The sequence below is a fragment of the Strongylocentrotus purpuratus genome, unplaced genomic scaffold (assembly GCF_000002235.5).
Source record: "Strongylocentrotus purpuratus isolate Spur 01 unplaced genomic scaffold, Spur_5.0 spur5_contig_798, whole genome shotgun sequence".
Taxonomy (NCBI): Eukaryota; Metazoa; Echinodermata; class Echinoidea; order Camarodonta; family Strongylocentrotidae; genus Strongylocentrotus; species Strongylocentrotus purpuratus.
Window position 1 is genome coordinate 1 of NW_022145500.1, and position 23,407 is coordinate 23,407.

The 23,407-nt window shown below is 38.0% G+C and overlaps 3 long non-coding RNA genes across 3 annotated transcripts; 2 read left to right on the forward strand and 1 right to left on the reverse strand.

The window, feature by feature from the left end:
- The first annotated feature begins 2,445 nt into the window (after window positions 1–2,445).
- LOC115920540 lies at window positions 2,446–3,598 on the forward strand. The gene is made up of 2 exons (XR_004062389.1): window positions 2,446–2,486; window positions 2,991–3,598. It is a non-coding gene; the product is annotated as an uncharacterized LOC115920540 (long non-coding RNA).
- Window positions 3,599–3,883: 285 nt separating this feature from the next.
- On the forward strand, window positions 3,884–4,192 carry LOC115920521. Its single transcript, XR_004062388.1, has 2 exons — window positions 3,884–3,924; window positions 4,056–4,192. It is a non-coding gene; the product is annotated as an uncharacterized LOC115920521 (long non-coding RNA).
- Window positions 4,193–5,030: 838 nt separating this feature from the next.
- LOC115920556 lies at window positions 5,031–6,551 on the reverse strand. Its single transcript, XR_004062401.1, has 2 exons — window positions 6,501–6,551; window positions 5,031–5,598 (listed from the first exon to the last, which is right to left on the reverse strand). It is a non-coding gene; the product is annotated as an uncharacterized LOC115920556 (long non-coding RNA).
- Window positions 6,552–23,407: the final 16,856 nt, after the last annotated feature.

The window sequence follows — 23,407 nt, forward strand, 5'->3', positions numbered from 1 at the left end:
TGTCAGTTGAACCTGTATCGATGAGGAATCTACATTTTATAGACCTGATGGTACCCTCTACAAATAAGCCTTGCTTGGGCTCTTCGTTAGGTGTAAGTGTTACAATCCTTCCATCATCAAGTCGACTAGGTCCGTTACTTCTTACAGCCTTCCCGTGGACCTTCCGGTCAGCTGTTCGTCGTTTCCCGACCTCTCCTTTTCAGGAAGAGGACATTCCCTTGCGAAATGTCCATTTTCGTTGCAGTTGAAGCATATCAAATCTTCTTTTCTCCGCCATTTCTTGCCGGAATTTCTAGGAGTTGGTGGTTTGGGAACTCTCTCAGAAGAAAGAAATCTTTCATTCATGAGCCTTGTCATTGTCTCGAATTGTGTTGCCTGCCTTTCACACAAATGCTCCAATTTCTGGATGAGTTGCTCAGATTCCTTTTCTGAACCCCTCACCAATTTGTGCGGACGTCTCTCCGATCTTCGTTCTTCTTCGATTCTTTCATAGTTCTCTGTCTCTATGGCCGCACGAATAGCTTCGTCAATGTCCTTTGGCCTAGCTCTGTGCACTCCTTCTCGGATAGTCCGGTCTTCTATTGCCTCAATAAAATGGTTCTTCTCGAGCCTTTTTCTCCCAACCTCTGGAATGTCTGGGTAGGCTTTGATTGCCAATTCACATATGACTTGGCCAAGTTCCTTCAGTGTTTCTGTTTGGCCTTGACGGCGATGACGCAATTCAAACAGAAAATTTTCTGCCTGTTGACTTGGGCCAAATCGCTGCTCTAGGAGCTTGGTCAGTCCCCTATACGTAAGTTTGCGATCGTGCTGATGGTCCAACAGACGGAGTGCTTCACCTTGAAGGCTTACAGTCAGAAAAGCACTTGCCTGCTCCTCTGTCCAACCATTTATATCTTTGCATGCTTCAAAGTGTTTCAAGTACTGATGCCACGATGTTTGTCCATTGAACCGATCAGGTGTTATGCAAGGCCTTTGGCTCTGTTTTGTTCCTATTGAACAATCTCTAGAAACTTCTTCTTTTATTTCCACATCACCCTGCTTGTTGTCAGGCTTCTTCGTAACAGCCGATTTCGTTCTTCCACTGGCCTTTTCCCATGGAAAATTGGGATCGAATCCTTCAAGGAAAGGGGACCCAATGTCCCCAGCCAACTCTTGAGAAAACATGGTATCCGGCACAGGAGTCGAACAATCGGTTCCAACCTTCCGGTCTGGGGTCAATAGCTCAGGATACAAGCCTTTCTTCTCTCCACATTCGGGCGTGTTTTCACCCTTGTTTCTCTCAGTGTACGGTCCATTGAAAACTATGTCCGTATCTACTCTCCTTCTCACAGATGGTTCTTCGAACTGTCCAAGCTTGACGGTACTTTGTGAAGACAATCCCTGTTGTCTTGCTTCTATCAGATTAATTTTTGACCGTGCATTGTCACGTTCCAACTGTAAAATTTGATTCTCCATTCGTAGACGTTCCAGCTCTGTGTTCAATTGAGTTAGGTCACATTCATTAACTGAGGACCTTTGATGCTCCTTTTTATCCATGGTGAATTTATTAAGAGCTGTAGCACAAAGAACTTCCACCTCAAGTAGAACCTCAATTGGCACCTCAACTGACACCTCAACTTGGCACCTCAACTTGGCACCTCACCTGGCACCTCAACTTGGCACCTCACCTGGCACCTCAACTTGGCACCTCAACTTGGCACCTCAACTTGGCACCTCACCTTGCACCTCAACTTGGCACCTCAACTTGGCACCTCACCTGGCACCTCAACTTGGCACCTCAACTTGCACCTCAACTTGGCACCTCAACTTGGCACCTCACCTGGCTGCACTTCTCGATAGTTCGCAGCTCACGTTAGCACCTAACAAGGTGGCGTGTTTTGAGTCCGTGTCTTAGTATGTAGTTTCACGCTGGAAGCATGACCCACGCTGTTTTAGTTGTCCCGCCGCTGCCACCAGTGTGACGAGATCTGGTTCCATGAACTTGGTAGCAATTCCGAACGACACGAACCAGGTCTCGTCTTATAAATCAGTCAACTCTCCCAGACAGTCGACTCTCACAACTCACAACTATTCAACGAGGATCTCAATCATGCATTCATCAATCACTTCAATCAAAGTAATATCCGAGACAAATAATGACAACTTACAATGATGTTTGATCTTTCAGCTTACTTTACTGCATTCCTTACTGCATCAATACAAAACACGGACTGCCCGTTCGCAGCGTTATCAAATCACTTATATCAATCTGACCAAAATGTCGCCCTCTTCAGGTTAAACACTGTAACATTCCGTCACAATACGTGCCTTCACGGTTGTTTCATCGCAAAGCATGCCGGGACATAATTCTAGTCCATTTTCACCTTCGCCGTTATCAGCTGTCCTGTTGCAAACAACGGGATTCTTATCGAATCAACATCATAATCTTGTACATAGTCCGCTATTCTGCAGTGATTTTCTTCCAATCCAGTATCATTTGTACGGTAAGAAAACCAAAGTTTGTGGTTATTCATTTTTATGACTAATTAAGCTGATAATACGACGTAATGAGAGTGGGCCGAGATCCAACTTTAGTAAATGTAGGCCTAGATCTAGTCCCGTATGTTCAAATGTGTGTGCATTTTAAGTAGACTGATTGTCTTTTAAGCTGCTTAAGTACACTCGTCTCGTGTTTTAGGTAGAAATGTACAGTAATATGAGATTTATGTCTCATGAAATATGAATAGACTTTCTAGATCCTATAATTGATAATGGAATAGGGTCTACTAGAATGGCTGACATTTAGATAGTGATTGCAATTAAGTGTAAAAAAGTAAAAGAGGCCATGAAAATGATAGATTTGTCGATCTGGATCTGGATATAAATTCTGATATCGATGAGCTCAACTTGAGCATCTACGTGTTGAAGAAGTGATAAGGATTCTTTTGTTACAATCATTCTTGTGGTCACGAACTTAATATGATTGTCTTTTCCCTTATATTTATCAGTTGCAGCATCATCGAACACGGCCGATGAAACAGAAGATAACGTGCATGTAGATGTTACGAGAGAGCTATTTCACAATGGACAACAGAAGTGTTACGTGACTTTCTACAAGGAGGGGACTCAAGCTTGGAAATCGAGTACCGGTAGTCATTATTTTATGGGTGTTCTCTGCCTTGACGCGGTAGCTGTTCAGCCATCCGAGGTAGACACTGTGAGGAACTGGACAATGGATGGATTGGGGGGGGGGTGGGGGTAGGCATGCAGAACTGGCCTACTATGTTTGTATGTACCTACTGGATAAGGACCCTCCATCACTAGAGGGAAAAATAATGAGAGACTACAAAGAGGGGAAGGCATATAGTTATTTTGCCTTGTGAAAAAATTAGATTTAGCCCCTAAAAAAGTGTTCCTTCGGGTATCAAATGACGACAGGTGAAACCTCACAGTTGTAGAATTATTATCTGTAATGTGATTTCCAAACCATGTGACAGCAAATGGTGTATGGTGTATGTTGTAAAGGTATTGTAAAATGCATTGTTTAACAATGTATAACAATGTTTAAACCGAGATGGACGTATGGCCCTACGTGCTACCAGTGTCTGTGATATGGTGTATTAATACTGAAGCCTTAACAAAATTGTGCTTCAAAATGATCAAGAAGTGCCTCTAAAAAGTAAAAATCTTTGTTTGACCCCTTTTACCATACTCGTTTTCCCCAATAAACTGTAGTGTTATGAAAACCGTTTGGCAAACACAAAATTTGGTTTCGATTTCCAATCGTAATTATCTTGATAATCAGACAGGCGATCGGATTGTAAAAGTCATTGAGTTCCTGACTGACCTAAATTTATCATTGCAGCATGAGCTAAATCCAGGATTTTGTTTCAGAATCTGAGAGTAAGTTACCCGATCCCTTTAAATGTGTTTGCATTAAAGGTGGTACCCCCCCCCCCCCCCTTCTCAGCAAAAGTCCAGTGTGTAAAGTCAATACGGGCAGATCTTTTTCTTTGTTACGAGCCAGAGATTTTGGGAACACGCATGCGGTACCTCCGTTCCCATTCCTGGAGGGGGGGGCGGGGGTGGTACTACTTCTTCATAAGATGTCAACTTATATGCATTGCATTAAACCTGTTGATATTGATCTAACTTGTATTCATCTCATGGTTATATGTATTTTATCAATAAAATAAAACAACACAGAGAAGGTTGTAGATGAGTACTAAGCAATCATTACTGTATGTAGGACGCCAAGTTAAAGTTATTCATGATTTATTCAAGAGAGGAAGGTCAGACAGACCTGATGTTTTAAATATTTAACGAGAGAAAAATCATAGAAACAGAGAGAGGCATCGAGAGAGATGTCGACGCTTAATGAAAGAGAAAGAGTGATAATAAGGAGAGAGGAGAGAGAGAAAGAGACAGAGAGGGGTGGGAGAGATAGAGAGGGAGAGCAAGAATTAGGTGTGAAGAGGAAGATCTAAGAGAACAAGAGATTAAATTTTACAAATGTACACGTTTCCATGTACCTTTACTTAATTTATATTATAATGTAAACGATATTGTGATGGTCTTTGCTTAATTTTAGTTTGCATTCTTTCCTTTAGCTTTATCTTCTAATTTACTATTCTAATTTAGTAAATGTTAGTATAAATATAATTTTGATTTCTATCTCTTCCCCTATGTCATAGCCTCCATTCTTGCTCTCCCTTCCTCATGTTAGTCCATCTCTCTTTCTCTCTCTCTGTAATGATAACCCCTCTATCAATCTTTTCTCCATCAACTCATGATATGTTCCTCCTCTTCTCCTTCTCGTTCATCATCACAATCATCATCATCATCTCAAAACTGTATTAATCAATCTATAAGACTCTTTAGATTGATCAATACAGTTCTTATAACATATGACCTTTATGTACAAACAATAAACCAAATGGTCACAATCATTTAATAAAAAGTGGTAAGAACAATTATTCCAACTCTATGGGCAACAACGTAATCTCCATTTTCTCCTCCTCGTTCAAATATTAGCTTCTTTTTCATTCTTTACTCGTGTTACTTCTCTATCTCTCTGACTATACTCACAAGAAAGTAGAATCAACGGTTTGACATGAAACAGTCTAGAAAATGAACTAAATTTATTCAAGTATCAAATGATTTTGAATTACAGACAGCTTTCTCCCACGAGATGAAAAAAATATCTCCCTAACCAGAAACTGGCAAAATAACTAAATGCCTTTCCCTCTTTGTAGTCTCTCATTCTTCCCTCTAGTGATGGAGGGTCCTTATCTACTAGGTACACACAAATGTCTCTATACATAGTAGACGACCAGCTCTGCAGTCTGCATGCCTTTCTCCCCCCCCCCCCCCCCCCCCCGCCCCCTCTCCATCCATCGTCCAGTTTATCTCTACCTCGGATGGCTGAACAGTACCCCCAGAGTCAAGGCAGAGAACACCCATAAAATAATGACTACCGGTACTCGATTTCCAAGCTTGAGTCCCCTCCTTGTAGAAAGTCACGTAACACTTCTGTTGTCCATTGTGAAATGAGCTCTCTCGTAGCATCTACGTTATCTTCTGATTCATGGGTCATAGTGTTCGATGATGCTGCAACTGATAAATAAAAGGGAAAAGAAAATCAAATTTAAGTTTGTGACCAAAGAACCCTCATCACTTCTTCAACACTAGATCATGTAGCAGACGTGTATGCAGGGGGGAGGGAGTTTCGGGGGTTGAACCCCCCCCCCCCCCTCCTCTAATTTTGTTTAGACTATGTGTGTGTGTGTTTTTGAGGACCCCCCCCCCTCACTTTTTTAATAACAAAAATAAATTAAACATTTTTTGTGCTAAAGGGTGACCCAAAAAAGGTGACCTTACCCCCCACCAACTGAACAAAATATCGGTCTCCCAAATTTCATATTTTCGGGGGAAAAAAGAAGGAAAAAAAAAGGTGCTCTTACCACCCCCGGCTTATTCACCAGCTGGCCGAGTCGTTGTGAAATTGACTGCGTGATTTTCAAATTTTACCCCCCGGCCCCCCCCCCCCCCCCCCCTCGAAAAAATCCTCCGTACGCCCCCGTCATGTAGATCCTCAAGTAGAGCTCATTGATATCAGACTATTATATTCAGATCCAGATCGAAAAAATCTATCGTTTTCATGGCCTCTTTTACTTTCTTACATTTATAATTTCTAATTGCAATCACTTTCTAGGCCTAACTGTCGGCCATTCTAGTAGACCCTATTCCATTATCAATTATAGGATCTAGAAAGTCTATTCATATTTCATGAGACATAAATCTCATATTACTGTACATTTCTACCTAAAACACGAGACGAGTGTACTTAAGCAGCTTAAAAGACAATCAGTCTACTTAAAATGCACACACATTTGAACATACGGGACTAGATCTAGGCCTACATTTACTAAAGTTGGATCTCGGCCCACTCTCATTACGTCGTATTATCAGCTTTATTAGTCATAAAAATGAATAACCACAAACTTTGGTTTTCTTACCGTACAAATGATACTGGATTGGAAGAAAATCACTGCAGAATAGCGGACTATGTACAAGATTATGATGTTGATTCGATACGAATCCCGTTGTTTGCAACAGGACAGCTGATCACGGCGAAGGTGAAAATGGACTAGAATTATGTCCCGGCATGCTTTGCGATGAAACAACCGTGAAGGCACGTATACACAAATACACTTTGGGCGACCTTCCACGCAAGCCGCCGTAAGTGGCGCTACAGTTGGGGGGCAGCTGGGGGGCTTCTGGATAGCACCTGAATGGGAAAGTTGAATGAGCGAGAGCTCGTTCGTACTTAGGCCCGCATCTACTGGCGGTGTGGTGAGAGTGCCTCCGTACCGTAAGATCGAACTCACAACTCTGCTCCAGCTAGCTAAAATTCCTTGAATTATTTATATTCTAACTCTAAATCATTCCGTCTCTCACTCTCTTCAATTCAATAAAATCATCTGCATGTTAACATACACGATAATGAATATGTGGGGCACCGTTACAACGGCGTCTCCCAAACTTCGATTGCCGAAAACGCACGCAAAACTCGCCAATGACGGACATCATCTACCCATTCATCCATCGTAAATGAAATAAATTTAGACAAAATGAAGTTGAAATGTCCGAAAGCGGCAAGGAATAATAAGTGGTTTGTCTGTGAGAAAGCAATGATCGTTGCATGCAAGATGAAAGCGCAAGCTGATAGAAGCCCCCCAGCGTGTAATGATAAACGTAGAGGGCTCACATCCATGAAAATTCGCCCGTATCGGTGTATACGTTTATTGCATTAGGTAACTTAAAACACACGTACACTAAATCACGCAATTGTCACTGCAATATCACCATTATAATAACGTGATTATCCCTACCTTGGAGACCATGGTTTGTAAACCTAATACTTCCGTGTTTGTTTGGTTATGAAATTACATCTTCATACACGAAATTATCGCGTCACAGAAACACGTGAAGCGTTAATGATAGTTTTAGTCAAAATATCTGCGTGAAATTCACGTGAATATTACGAGGCTGACTTGAGATGAATCATGTTCTTCATTCACGTGAAATTTACGTCGAAGAGGAAGTATGTTACTGTAACCCGCGTTCAACCCAATAATTACGCAAATGTTACACAATAAATGAACCAAAATAATGACGTTCTCATCCCGTTTCTGAACATCGTGTCTTGGATCTTCCATAATTACATCCAGGCGCGCCGGAAGCAGTTTGGGATTAGAGGGGGTTGGGTGGGGGGGGGGGGTGCAAACATCCCAGAAGAGAAAGCTAGTTGCAACTGGTCCAGTTGATGAACCATTTTTAATGCCAACTGGTAACCCTGGAAATTGAAATGGGCTAAATGATCCAGTTGATCCAGGCCAGTTATAATTCAACTGGTCTAGCTGAGCCATTAGAACCATTTAGTAAAACTTCCAACCAGTTGAACAGCAACAATACTTCAAAACTGGTACGTCTGTATTTCCAATGTAAGGGCATTGGTAATAAGTAGACTTACATAATTGAATTAATCGAAACAAATTCGTATACTTGTACTTTATTGAAATTATTTTAGTTCACAGTTAATGTTTCCCTTATTCATGTTTAACTATTTATACGAAGTAGCGAAATGTCCTAATAACTGGTAATTTATATTTGTAGTATTTTCGAAATGAATTGCATATAACTAAATCATCAGTAATAAAGAAATATGCTGTAAATTCAGATAAATTGTTTTAAAAACATAGATCTGCACACACCCCATATTCAATATGCAAATGAATTGGTGTCAGCTGGGTCAACTCGAAATATGCCAACGCTCAGTCATCAACTGGTGCAACTGGAAATGTGCACACTCCAGTTATCAACTGGTGCAATGAAAATATGCCAACAGTCAGTTATCAACTGGTGAACATAGAAATATGCCAACAGTCACGGGATTATCACCACGGAACTTAAATAGTAACTGTGAAACCATCAAGACACCCAAGAATAACTCATTTTCACACATGGAAAACACGGAATACCCAGCTTATATTAATAATCCGTTTGAGTCACGCGATCATCACCGCGGAACTGCTGGCAACTTTGACTACAATTTAAATAGGTGTTTTAAGACACCTAATCATGACTAATTTTTCACACCTAAAAGTCACGTATGCCCAGCTTAGATTAATAATCCGTTTGAGTCACGAGATCATCACCGCGGAAGTTATGGCAACTTTGACTTCCATTTAAATAGGTGTTTTAGTACACCTAATAATGACTAATTTTTCACACCTAAATATCACGGATTCACAGCTTAGATTAGTAATCAGTTTTAACTACGTGATCATCACCAAGAAAGTTATGGTAACTTTGAAACCATTTAAATAGGTGTTTTAAGACACCTAATAATGACTAATTTTTCACTCTTAAAAGTCACGTATGACAAGCTTAGATCAATAATCCGTTTGAGTCACGAGATCATCACCGCGGAACTTATGGCAACTTTGACTACCATTTAAAAAGGTGTTTTAAAACACTTAATAATTACTAATTTTCACACCTACATATCACGTTTTCACAGCTTAGATTAGTAATCAGCTTGAGCCACGTGATCATAACCAAGAAATTTATGGTAACTTTGAAACCTTTTGAAGAGGTGTGTAAGACACCTCAGAATTACTAGTTGAATATAACCAGAGATTCACGGACAGAACAATAAGACGATTAGCCGGTGTAAGTAACGTGATTATTACCATCAACCTTGGATAACCTGTGAAACCAATCAATAAAGGTGCTTACAAGACCAAATAATTACGTATTTATCGCCACCATCGGTTAACGGACAAAAAACTCGTTGCTTGGTCTAGTGGTTATTTGGTCATAAACACTTGATTTACAGAGGTAAGTGGAATCACGTTACTCCAGTCGCGTGATAAACTGGTGGTTTTTAGGTTAGATGAAAACGTGAACAGGAGTACCTTTTTTGTTTAAATGAAGGCACGTGTCGATAACGTTTAAATCTAGTTCAAAAGGCACTATACTTTAAAATCACTTAAAATACACTCCCAAAAGAGGTTACATTTTGGTGTTCTGTTTATTGGGAACATTTACCAGCAATACGATGTACATTTTCCGGCGGGCTATACTATTTTTCGAGTTATTCATCAGTGATGATTAGATGGCGCTGTTTCTATTTCTCTTCAAAGAGATTCGATCATACACTTAACCCTTTCCCTTTTTTCCATCTCTCTGTCTCCCCCATCAACATAGTAACAACGAAAGAGACCATGCTCTGTAATCAAGACCATACCATTTTATTTAATACATTTTCGATATACTTAAATTGGCAACTATTACCTTCTGTCCCAGATCCTCATTTTAAACGACTGATGCGAAAGACTAGTCGACGCACCCTTTCGAGAAAAGCCCCCCCCCCCCCCCGCTTTTATCGAAAGGGTGTGTTAAAACGGTACTCCGCTCTCAACGCACCCTTTCGAGAAAAGCCCCCCCCCCCCCTTCTTTTATCGAATAGGTGCGTTGAGCACACCACATCGCGCCGCACCGCAACGCACCCTTTCGATGAAAGCCGATCACAGTATGGACATAACTTGCACAAGCAGGGGAGGACGACCTTGAGATTATTTTTCGTACTTAATCTCTTTTTCAAGTTTTTCTTTTCCATTGGGTTATCCCCGTGAGACTAACAGACTGCACCATGATGTCTGATGAACTGTGTGGGCCAGGGGTGGGGGGGGGGGGGTGGCGGCGACCTTGAGATTATTTTGCGTACTTCATCTTTTTTCCAGTTTTTCTTTTTCATTGGGTTATCCCCGTGAGACTGAACGACTGCACCATGATGGCTGATGAACTGTGTGGGCCAGGGGGGGGGGGGGGGGGGAGGGGAACGGCCTTGAGATTATTTTGCGTAATTAATCTTTTTTCAAGTTTTTCTTTTCCATTGGGTTATCCCCGTGAGACTGAACGACTACACCATGATGACTGATGAACTGCGGGGCAGGGGGGGGGGGGGGTGGTAAGAGGACATATTTTTTTTTTTGGTCTCGGAATTTGAAAATTGGACATTTAGCTCCGTTAGGAGGGGTAAGGTCACCTTTTTTTAGGTCAGCCATTGGCATAATTTTTTTTTTTTTCAAAAAAAAAAAAAAATTACAAAGGGGGGGGGTTGCTCCAAAATACACACATACATCCTTATTTCGCGTTCCCTCTTTTCATATTCAAAGAATTGAAAATTCCGTCACGCATGCTGGATAACAGTTCCCATTTATTGCCGTATAAACAACATTTACCAGCAATACGATGTTCATTTTCCGGCGGGCTATACTATTTTTCGAGTTATTCATCAGTGATGATTAGATGGCGCTGTTTCTATTTCTCTTGCTCGGATATTGATTCAGTGGGTATCACAGCTTTCGTTCATTCGATGCCGGTGCGGGCAATAATTTAGGTGTCGACCATGAACAGGGTGTGAGTATTTTTTATTAAAAGGGATTTTAATATTTAAATGGTTAAGTAAATGTTACTTTTTTTAAACAAAAAAACTAAAGCGGGCCCCCCTCCTCCTGGCAAAAAAAAAAATTGTTTTTTTTTTAATAATTTGTTTAGTCCTCTGACCCCCGCTTATTTGCCGGCTGGCTGATTCGGCTCTAAATATGTTATGTTCTTACGTATAAAAAAATAAAAAAAGTGCTCTTAAAGGTAGGCCTACTATGTCCCATGTGCAGGCCAACAAAAATGAAAAGGTTAAATATCAACGGCATTTGAAAGATAATACTAATTTAGAACTTCCCTAAGAAAAAAGGGGCTTGAAAATTTCTTTAAGTGGGAAAATAACGACTATTAGTTGTCAAATCGACTTAAGTGCTACCAAGTCAGTAAGTTGTCTGATTTTCAGACCATTACACCGAATGGTCGTACGTTTTGTGCTGCACAAAGATTCCATCAGTTTAATTTTGGCCATTACAAGAAGTGAGTTATTAATGTAGACAAAGTGCTCATTTACCCATTACAGCTCACTTTGCGTATGTTATCACCAAAGAAGAAAAAATCCAGTGTCTGACAGTGAAGTCTAGCAAGTAAACGGGTTTCCTTGCATAATTTGAATATTAGGCCACTGCTAATGTTTAAATTTCGCAGATAGAACATACATGTTCATAATTCCTGCAAAGTTCTACAGAATTTGGTGTTGGCTGCAAGAATCATCATTTGCCAGCAATACGATACATTTTTCGCCTGGCGACTGTTTTTCGAGTTAATCATCAGTGATGATTAGATGGCGCTGTTTCTATTTCTCTGGCTCGAATATTGATTCAGTGGATATCGCAGCTTCTGTTCATTTTATGATGCGGGCAAAAATGTAGGTGTCGACCATGAACAGGGTGCGAGTTTTTATTTATTAATAGGGCCTTTTAGATTTTCATGGTTACCTAATTGTTACCTTTTTAAACAAAAAACTTAAGCGGGCCCCCTCCCCTTGGCAATTTGTTTGTTTAGTCCTCTTACCCCCCCCCCCCCCCCCCCCCCCCCGCTTATTCGCCGACTGACTGATTAGCATCTAAATACTTTCTCACGTATAAAAAAGGGCTCTTACCCCCCCCCCCCCCCCCCCCGGCTTATTCACCGACTGGCTAAGTCGTTGCTAAATATAGGATTTCTCGGTCACTTTCGTAAGTTGGCCACACAAATTCATTTTATGTTCATTCAATTTCGCCGATTCTGTCACCGCAGCTGTTATTTTTCGTTCAAATTCGTTTTTTAGCATTTAAATTCCTAAAACGATCATTCAAAAACATTTCATTTTCATTCGAATTAAAACGTGTTTCTTTTTCGTACAATTTTCATTCAATTTAAAGCGAAACGATTTGCGATTACGTAATAGCGTCTTCCGTGAATTCAAATTCGTTTCTTTGCATACAGTTTCACACGTTTTGCAGACAAATTAAACATGTAAATCTTACCCAGAATGATTATATAAAACCCCGCAAGCTTAGTTCCATGCTAAATCCATTTCAAATTGTATGGGTTGGTGAGCCACAAACATCTTATTTGTCCTCACTATGGGTGTATACTTATGTATACCCTCTAAATCATCACCATTTAGCAACTGAACGATCATGTGTTAAGTAGATCAAAACCTAGCCACATCAATATAGAATAAGCATGGAACTAAGCAAGAGTGTCTTTTTATGAATATGCAATGATATAAGTGCATGCAAAGTGTGTGTTTACAGACTACGGTTGTATTTATTGGAGTGGCGTACCATAATGGTGGGGGGGGGGGCAGGTATCAATACTATATACATTGATTTATTTGTAATGTTTTGTTTTGTTATGTTTTGGATAATTTATTCGATGTTCGTAATCTCTTTGAAGCCATTTATATTTGTGTTATTATATTTAGTCTGTATTGAACATGTTAAGAACAATCTATGAGTATCAGTTCAATCACAATCATAATCACATCAAAATCTGAATCACCATCACACTGAATCACAATCACGATCGTGATCACAGTCACAATTACCATCTCAGTCACAATCGTAATCACCATCTCAATTACAATCACGATCACGCTACACAATCATTAATGAGTTTGATACATTGTATGCTCACTGCGCGCACATCTCAATAACTCATGTCATGTGGACATAAACTAAAGAATACACGTATACAAAATGAAATCTTGATTTGGTTATAATGTTAATGATCATAGTTACATCATGCATTACATTACCATGTTCGTCTACGTAATATCACTTCCAAAAGATGACCGAGTACGATAAAGTCCGTGATGAGAACATCAGTAAGATGATGTCCAATCTTATATCTAGAGTTGTTTAACCCTCTACATGTTGACGGGCAAGACATCTAGGCATGTTATATAACTCATTTGTTTAATTTAGATGAGAAACATGTGCATATACCATGTATACCATAGGTTTCTAAATATAGGCGAATATGAATGAAAACTTTGTTATTTAGAATGACCCAAAGTGAAATTGAATGGTACGGACGTCCGATTTGCCATTGTTGACGAAAATGAATGCAAACTGCGCATTTGTAAGCGGTTGTTAAATTGAACGAAAAAAGTGCTAAATCCATTGACCGAATAAGTAAATCAAATGAAAAAAGTGTTATTTTGAATGTAATTAACACGCCGGCAGCTTTATTTCGCGAATTTGAATGAACTTTGTATCAAAACGAATGAAAAGCTTACGAAAGTGACCGAGACATCCTATATTTCCTCACAAATTTATTGTACAAAAACAAATGGGGGGAAATGTGCTCTTCTCCAAATCCTTCGCTCTTGTCACCAGTTATCAACTTTCAGAACTCAACTAAAGACATATCTATTTCAGATTGCTTACAATGAGTCACTGCTTTTTTGTCCTTCCATGCAGTTCGAATCATGAACAGGCATTTTTGGTAGTTTTTCAGTCTCATCAGCGCCTTTGAATAGGCAACTATTATATTGGCGCTTTATAATATAATCATGGCTGATTGTCAACGAAACGGAGTTAAGTCTTTTGTTAATTCCGTTGGTTGCTACGGCAGGCAGCCAGTGAAAACGAATTCGTTTAATGAAATTATGGAAATGCAAGCACTTCTTTAAACAAACAGAACTTTGTTATTCCTAGCTCATTTTTCCGAATTAAGGTGTCATATGAAAGGGCAGAAACTCAACTTTCTAGAAATGTGATTTTCTCTTTGAAATCCAGATATCGTCTGCCTAATGACTTTTTGGTTTCCTCTCTTCAAATTGTATATGAGTTGCATCAAATGAAAGAAGAGGATATAAGCTTTCAAAACACGTGTCATTTATCAATTGTATTGTGATTAAGTTATAATAAAACATAGATAAATATCGGTTTCGTTTTTTCTGGGACGCACTGTACAGAGGTAGTTATTAAGACAGGTTTGAGTGTTCTACTTTGAAATAAAACATGTTATCAATATGTTAACTGCAATCTCTGTGATGATGCATAATGTTTGCAATAAAGATTCTTAAAGAAAAGCAATAAGTCGCTTCACTTTGTCTCATTGCTAATTTTGTTGATGTCTATCCCGTCAATTTGACTTTATTCAGTTATATATTCCCCGACCCCATTGATGTCGATGCCTTACATTCACAATGAAAATACAAAAAAACTTCGTTGTGATGTACCGACAAAAGTAATGGAAAGTATATTCAAAAGTAAAAGTGTATAAAAGATTTTCTGTATCCATTAATTTCGCTCACTCGCCTAAAACAACATTTTAATTCCTATGCCCTTGGTCCACTTAATTTTACCATCTCTTTTAGTCTTAGAAAGCCAAAAGATTTGTTCATTTTTACACAGAAAATATACGTGGTATACATACACATTCCCGAAGACAAAACAAAAATTGATGTCGGTCGGTTAATTTTTGGTGGTCCAACCCCCCCCCCCCCCCCACCTCCTCCCACACACACACACACACACACGTAAACTCAAATAACCTGGATGCGCTACCGCTCTTTCCCCCAGCATTCTTCCTGTAACACGTAGGCCAAGCTCCCCATTCCATACCAGCATGGTGAAGAAATAATCGTACTACAAATCCTAATGCCCCAGATCAAAAATGTGAATTCCATCCATAACTCATTCCCAAAACATTTTCAGCAAAACTTCAATAACAAATAACATAAACAATGATTAAAGAAATAAATAAATGATTTTATTGATAAATAAATATCAGATTATACATTTATTTATAAAGACACAATTAAAATAGCCATGAAATAAACTAATAGGTAAGTAAATAAAACAAGTGCAACTAATTTTTGCATGAAAGCCACAGTCACTGCCGGTACCGTTTAACCCTAATGAAACCGGGGGAGGACCCCTTATGGTATCAGAACCCTCAAAATATACCCAGCCTCATTATTAGGGTTAAGTGAGGGATAGGCCTACGTATGATAGAATGGCTTTCATTTTTGGAAATTGGAAGGGTCGTCATGCACCCGAAAGTATTCTTTGGGCCCCAAAGAAGACATTTTATTTGAGGAAAAATAAAAATCCTGACCTTGATGCGAATTCTAAGTTAATAAATTGATTATATACATCTTTCAGTGTCACAGAAAAACATGGCAAGCATTCGATGAATTTATGTATGCCCGATGATAAAATTGCAGTATATTTAAGCAAATAATTGATAATAAGAAAGATACATGAACACAAATAATACTAGACTTTAATTCGTCACTTTGACGAATTAGGTGATACGTGCTATTTTTGTATCATGAAAGTGTGCCGATGATGATCTAAAGATAGTATTCATCAATACGATAATGACGATATTGATGCTGATGATTTTTTGGTTTTAAATGACGATGAACATGATTAAAAGTGGTATAGCGCCCCCTTCAGGTATTCGATAGAGAATTGTTATATGGTTAACCTATTAATTTACTAAACAAGCTCAAATTTTCGCCTGATTGCAGAGCCTACCAATCATTAAACTGATATTTCTACGCACAACATACACAACATGATGAACAAGTCTAGACTACTAAGCTACAACATACTCAAAGATCAACAAAATCCAAAGGGAAATAACGGCGATATCGCTCAAAAAGACAGAAATGTAGAATCCAGATTGGAGAAAAAGTCATCCCCCATAGGGATTACACCCCAAAAGTAATAGATTAAGTGTAAATAGGGTAATAATAAAGTAAATAGGGTTGTTTATTACATTATTTGCGATTCTACGTGTTTAAATAATCAAAGGAGATATATTATTTTGTAAAATGCTTCTCCCACTTATATGCTTCTCCCATTATCTATTCATATGTCAAGATTAAATTGTGTCTCCTTGATCATCATGGATCTAGGGAAGATAGATTGAAACAATATATGACCTTTGACCGTGTGCAGTAACCAGTTACACATTTGACTCTAACATCATGAAGAACACCTTTTGACGATGTTATCTTATTCAAAGAAATGAAAATGTAATTGATAAATGATTATCATCATTATGATAATGATGATCATGATGATAATGATCATGATCATGATGATCATGATCATGAGCGCGATCATGACATCTTATTGAAAAAATGAGGGTTGATTTAGATAGCATATAGTCTCAGCTACAACTTACTCAAAAATCAACAAAATCCAAGCAGAAATTACGGCGATATTGCTCGCAAAAGACAGGAATGTAGACTCCAGATTTGAGAAAAAGTCATCTCCCATAGGGATTTCATGCAAAAAGTAATGGATTAAGTGAAAATAGGGTAATAATAAAGTAAAAAAGGTTGTTTATGACATTATTTGCGATTCTACGTGTTTAAATAATCAAAGGAGATGGTACAGTGAAGGTCAAAAGGAAAAAAAAGTGAAGAAAAAAATTGTTGGAGACACCCGGACTCGAACAAGGGATCTCGAGGTTGGAAGTCAAGTGCGTTACCGATATACCAAAACATCTCCCATAGCGATTACACGTAAACAGGAAATGGAATTCAGAAATCCTACTTTGCAAGTGAAATATGAGCATGATCCCGGCATCTAATCGAAAAATAAAGGGCACCCTTGTGATAGCTCCTTGTCTCAGCTACAACATATCCGAAGCTCAGCGAAAACGAAGCTAAAACAACGGAGATTTTGCTCGCGAAAGACGAAAATGTAGAATCCAGTTTTGAGAAAAAGTCATGTCCCATAGAGAATACACGCAAAATGCGAAAAATTGACATGCCTCCTTTAATCGCAAAAATACACCATGATACTTTTGTTAAAAATAAAAATTGTGAACATTACATTTGTAGAAAATTGTCTCAGCTAGAACATATCACAATTAAAAAGAAAATTGATCCATATTTACAGAGATACAATCAATTTTCCAAAAATATGCTGACGTCATAATATGCAAATTAAAATTTTGAGTTTGGAGGCCATTATGATGACGTCATGAGTTAATTGAGGATCACATGAGACATGAAATCATATTTCCAACTCATAATCTATCCAAATATGAATTTTTTTTAGGAGTTTCTATCTATTCTAAAGAGTTACAATGAATTTTATATAGGCATGTTTTTGCCCATGTATTGTGGATAAAGATAACGCAAATCCGCGCGTGCTGTCAACTTTGACGGACGCTCATTGCGTTAATAAAAGGTGAACAAATTATCAAAATGCTTGGAAAAATGTACCGAATATGATGACAGAAAAAAATCGGCGATTCTATGTTGCAAAATGCCAGTACGCGCGAAAACGCGCGCGCATGCGCGTGTGCGTAATTTTTTTATCAAATGCTCCATATGGCCTAAAACGTATGCAAAAAAAATTTGGGATGATTTAGAGCATTTCTAATTTTTGCGCGCGCGGACGAGCGCGCACGCGCGCATTTACGCACGTTTATTGACCTCAACTTGACCGGACGGATATTGATCTTAATCATGATAAATATGAATGAAAAATTATTATTCGTTATAAAGATATGATCATTAGTTGATTTTCACAAAATGGCGCCTGGATGACGTCACGATGACTTTGAGTCTTTGAAAAGTCACGCAGTTCTAAGTTAGACTAAGATCTATCATCATTGAAAGATTCATAACAATGGCTTCATTCAGTCTTGAGATATCCTGCGAACAAATTCGAGGAAGAATAATAATAAATAAATAAATAATAATAAAAATCTTGACGAAATCAAAAGGTGATACGTCTACGTACGTATCACCTAATAATAATAATAAAGAAAAATCTTGACGAAATCAATAGGTGATACGTAGACTTCGTTACGTATCACCTAATGAGAAATGGCTTTCTGTTATGAAGATATGATCATAAGTTGATTTTCACAAAATGGCGCCTGGATGACGTCACGATGATTTTGAGTCTTTGAAAAGTCACGCAGTTCTAAGTTAGACTAATATCTATCATCATTACAAGTTTCATGATAATAGCTTTATTCATTCTTGAGATATCTTGCGAACAAATTCGAGGAAGAATAATAATAAAAACTAGACTTTAATTCGTCACTTTGACGAATTAGGTGATACGTATGCTTATGTGTAACATAATGAAGAACGCATTTTCACGATTTCATCTTTCCATGAGTCAAGTTTCAACTGTAGGGCAGAGGGAGACAGACCAAGAGAATAAGAGGGACGCAAGGCAAGAGAGAGGGAGAGAGAGAGAGACAGAGACAGAGAGGGAGAAAGAGTAGAGAGAGAGAGATAGATTGATGCAGAGACAGACCAAAAAAGGATAGGGGCAGAACATGAGAGGAGAAGTAAAAGAGCAAGAGAGAGGAGAGAGAGAGATGCAATTGAGAACAAGGCCTTCCAGATGACCATGATTGAAAGTGGTATAGCGCCTCCTTCAGGTATCTGATTGAGGATTGTTATATATGATAATTGACATGTCACCTATGATTGAATTTTTGACTATGATAACGTCATGATAATGTTAGATAGTCTACATAAATCTTGTGCAAACTTGTCTCAGCTACAACATACTCAAAAATCAACAAAATCCAAGCCGAAATAACGGCGATATTGCTCAAAACACAGGAATGTAGACTCCAGATTTGAGAAAAAGTCATTTCCCATAGGGATTACACGCAAAAAGTAATGGATTAAGTGAAAATAGGGTAATAATAAAGTAAAAAGGGTTATTTATGACATTATTTGCGAATCTACGTGTTTAAATAATCAAAGGAGATGGTACAGTGAAGGTCAAAAAGAAAAAAAAGTGAAAAAAAAAAAAGTGTTGGAGACACCCGGACTCGAACCAAGGATCTCGAGGTTGGAAGTCAAGTGCGTTACCGATATACCAAAACATCTCCCATAGCGATTACACGTAAACAGGAAATGGAATTCAGAAATCCTACTTTGCAAGTGAAATATGAGCATGATCCCGGCATCTAATCGAAAAATAAAGGGCACACTTGTGATAGCTCATTGTCTCAGCTACAACATATCCGAAGCTCAGCGAAAACGAAGCTAAAACAACGGAGATTTTGCTCGCGAAAGACAGGAGTGTAGAATCCAGTTTTGAGAAAAAGTCATGTCCCATAGAGAATACACGCAAAATGCGAAAAATTGACATGCCTCCTTTAATCGCAAAAATACACCATGATACTTTTGTCAAAAATAAAAATTGTGAACATTACATTTGTAGAAAATTGTCTCAGCTAGAACATATCAAAATTAAAAAGAAAATTGATCCATATTTACAGAGATACAATCAATTTTCCAAAAATATGCTGACGTCATAATATGCAAATTAAAATTTTGAGTTTGGAGGCCATTATGATGACGTCATGAGTTAATTGAGGATCAAATGAGACATGAAATCATATCTCCGACTCATAATCTATCCAAATATGAAAAAATATTAGGAGTTTCTATCTATTCTAAAGAGTTACAATGAATTTTATATAAGCATGTTTTTGCCCATGTATTGTGGATAAAGATAACGCAAATCCGCGCGTGCTGTCAACTTTGACGGACGCTCATTGCGTTAATAAAAGGTGAACAAATTATCAAAATGCTTGGAAAAATGTACTGAATATGATGACAGAAAAAAATTGGCGATTCTATGTTGCAAAATGCCAGTACGCGCGAAAACGCGCGCGCATGCGCGTGTGCGTAATTTTTTTATCAAATGCTCCATATGGCCTGAAACGTATGCAAAAAAAATTTGGGATGATTTAGAGCATTTTTAATTTTTGCGCGCGCGTAAACGCGCAGACGAGCGCGCACGCGCGCATTTACGCACGTTTATTGACCTCAACTTGACCGGACGGATATTGATCTTAATCATGATAAATATGAATGAAAAATTATTATTCGTTATAAAGATATGATCATTAGTTGATTTTCACAAAATGGCGCCTGGATGACGTCACGATAACTTTGAGTCTTTGAAAAGTCACGCAGTTCTAAGTTAGACTAAGATCTATCATCATTGAAAGATTCATAACAATGGCTTCATTCAGTCTTGAGATATCCTGCGAACAAATTCGAGGAAGAATAATAATAAATAAATAAATAAATAATAATAAAAATCTTGACGAAATCAAAAGGTGATACGTCTACGTACGTATCACCTAATAAACTAGACTTTAATTCGTCACTTAGACGAATTAGGTGATACGTATGATAATGGTCTACATAACGAATAATGCATTACACGATATATTATTTTGTAAAATGCTTCTCCAATTCATATGCTTCTCCCATTATGATCTAGTCATATGTCAAGATTAAATTGTGTCTCCTTGATCATCATGGATCTAGGGAAGATAGACTGAAACAATATATGACCTTTGACCCTGTGCAGTAACCAGTTACACATTTGACTCTAATTTACATCATGAAGAACACCTTTTGACGATTTTTATCTTATTCAAAGAAATGAAAATGTAACTGATAAATGATTATCATCATTATGATAATGATGATCATGATGATCATGATCATGATCATGAGCGCGATCATGACATCTTATTGAAAAAATGAGGGTTGATTTAGATAGCATATAGTCTCAGCTACAACATACTCAAAAATCAACAAAATCCAAGCCGAAATAACGGCGATATTGCTCGCAAAAGACAGGAATGTAGACTCCAGATTTTAGAAAAAGTCATCTCCCATAGGGATTACACGCAAAAAGTAATGGATTAAGTAAAAATAGGGTAATAATAAAGTAAAAAGCGTTATTTATGACATTATTTGCGAATCTACGTGTTTAAATAATCAAAGGAGATGGTACAGTGAAGGTCAAAAGGAAAAAAAAGTGAGAAAAAAAAAGTGTTGGAGACACCCGGACTCGAACCAGGGATCTCGAGGTTGGAAGTCAAGTGCGTTACCGATATACCAAAACATCTCCCATAGCGATTAAACGTAAACGGGAAATGGAATTCAGAAATCCTACTTTGCAAGTGAAATATGAGCATAATTCTGGCATCTAATCGAAAAATAAAGGGAACACTTTTGATAGCTCATTGTCTCAGCTACAACATATCCAAAGCTCAGCGAAAACAAAGCTAAAACAACGGAGATTTTGCTCGCGAAAGACAGGAGTGTAGAATCCAGTTTTGAGAAAAAGTCATGTCCCATAGAGAATACACGCAAAATGCGAAAAATTGACATGCCTCATTTAATCGCAAAAATACACCATGATACTTTTGTCAAAAATAAAAATTGTGAATACTACATTTGTAGAAAATTGTCTCAGCTAGAACATATCATAATTAAAAAGAAAATTGATCCATATTTACAGAGATACAATCAATTTTCCAAAAATATGCTGACGTCATAATATGCAAATTAAAATTTTGAGTTTGGAGGCCATTATGATGACGTCATGAGTTAATTGAGGATAAAATGAGACATGAAATCATATCTCCGACTCATAATCTATATAAATATGAAAAAATATTAGGAGTTTCTATCTATTCTAAAGAGTTACAATGAATTTTATATAGGCATGTTTTTGCCCATGTATTGTGGATAAAGATAACGCAAATCCGCGCGTGCTGTCAACTTTGACGGACGCTCATTGCGTTAATAAAAGGTGAACAAATTATCAAAATGCTTGGAAAAATGTACCGAATATGATGACAGAAAAAAATCGGCGATTCTATGTTGCAAAATGCCAGTACGCGCGAAAACGCGCGCGCATGCGCGTGTGCGTAATTTTTTTATCAAATGCTCCATATGGCCTGAAACGTATGCAAAAAAAAATTGGGATGATTTGGAGCATTTTAAATTTTTGCGCGCGCGTAAACGCGCGGACGAACGCGCACGCGCGCATTTGCGCACTTTTATTGACCTCAACTTGACCGGACGGATATTTATCTTAATCGTGATAATTATGAATGAGAAATACTTTTCCGTTATGAAGATATGATCATTAGTTGATTTTCACAAAATGGCGCCTGGATGACGTCACGATCATTTTGACTCTCCAAAAAGTCACGCAGTTCTAAGTTAGACTAAGATCTATCATCATGGCAAGTTTCATGATAATGGCTTTATTCAGTCTTGAGATATCTTGCGAACAAATTCGAGGAAGAATAATAAAAATAAACTAGACTTTAATTCGTCACTTAGACGAATTAGGTGATACGTATGATAGTGGTTTACATAGCGAATAATGCATTACACGATATATTATTTTGTAAAATGCTTCTCCCATTTATATGCTTCTCCCATTATGATCTATTCATATGTCAAGATTAAATTGTGTCTCCTTGATCATCATGGATCTAGGGAAGATAGATTGAAACAATATATGACCTTTGACCCTGTGCAGTAACCAGTTACACATTTGACTCTAATTTACATCATGAAGAACACCTTTTGACGATTTTATCTTATTCAAAGAAATGAAAATGTAATTGATAAATGATTATCATCATTATGATAATGATCATGATCATGAGCGCGATCATGACATCTTATCGAAAAAATGAGGGTTGATTTAGATAGCATATAGTCTCAGCTACAACATACTCAAAAATCAACAAAATCCAAGCCGAAATAACGGCGATATTGCTCGCAAAAGACAGGAATGTAGACTCCAGATTTTAGAAAAAGTCGTCTCCCATAGGGATTACACGCAAAAAGTAATGGATAAAGTGAAAATAGGGTAATAATAAAGTAAAAAGGGTTATTTATGACATTATTTGCGAATCTACGTGTTTAAATAATCAAAGGAGATGGTACAGTGAAGGTCAAAAGGAAAAAAAAGTGAAAAAAAAAGTGTTGGAGACACCCGGACTCGAACCAGGGATCTCGAGGTTGGAAGTCAAGTGCGTTACCGATATACCAAAACATCTCCCATAGCGATTACACGTAAACGGGAAATGGAATTCAGAAATCCTACTTTGCAAGTGAAATATGAGCATGATCCCGGCATCTAAT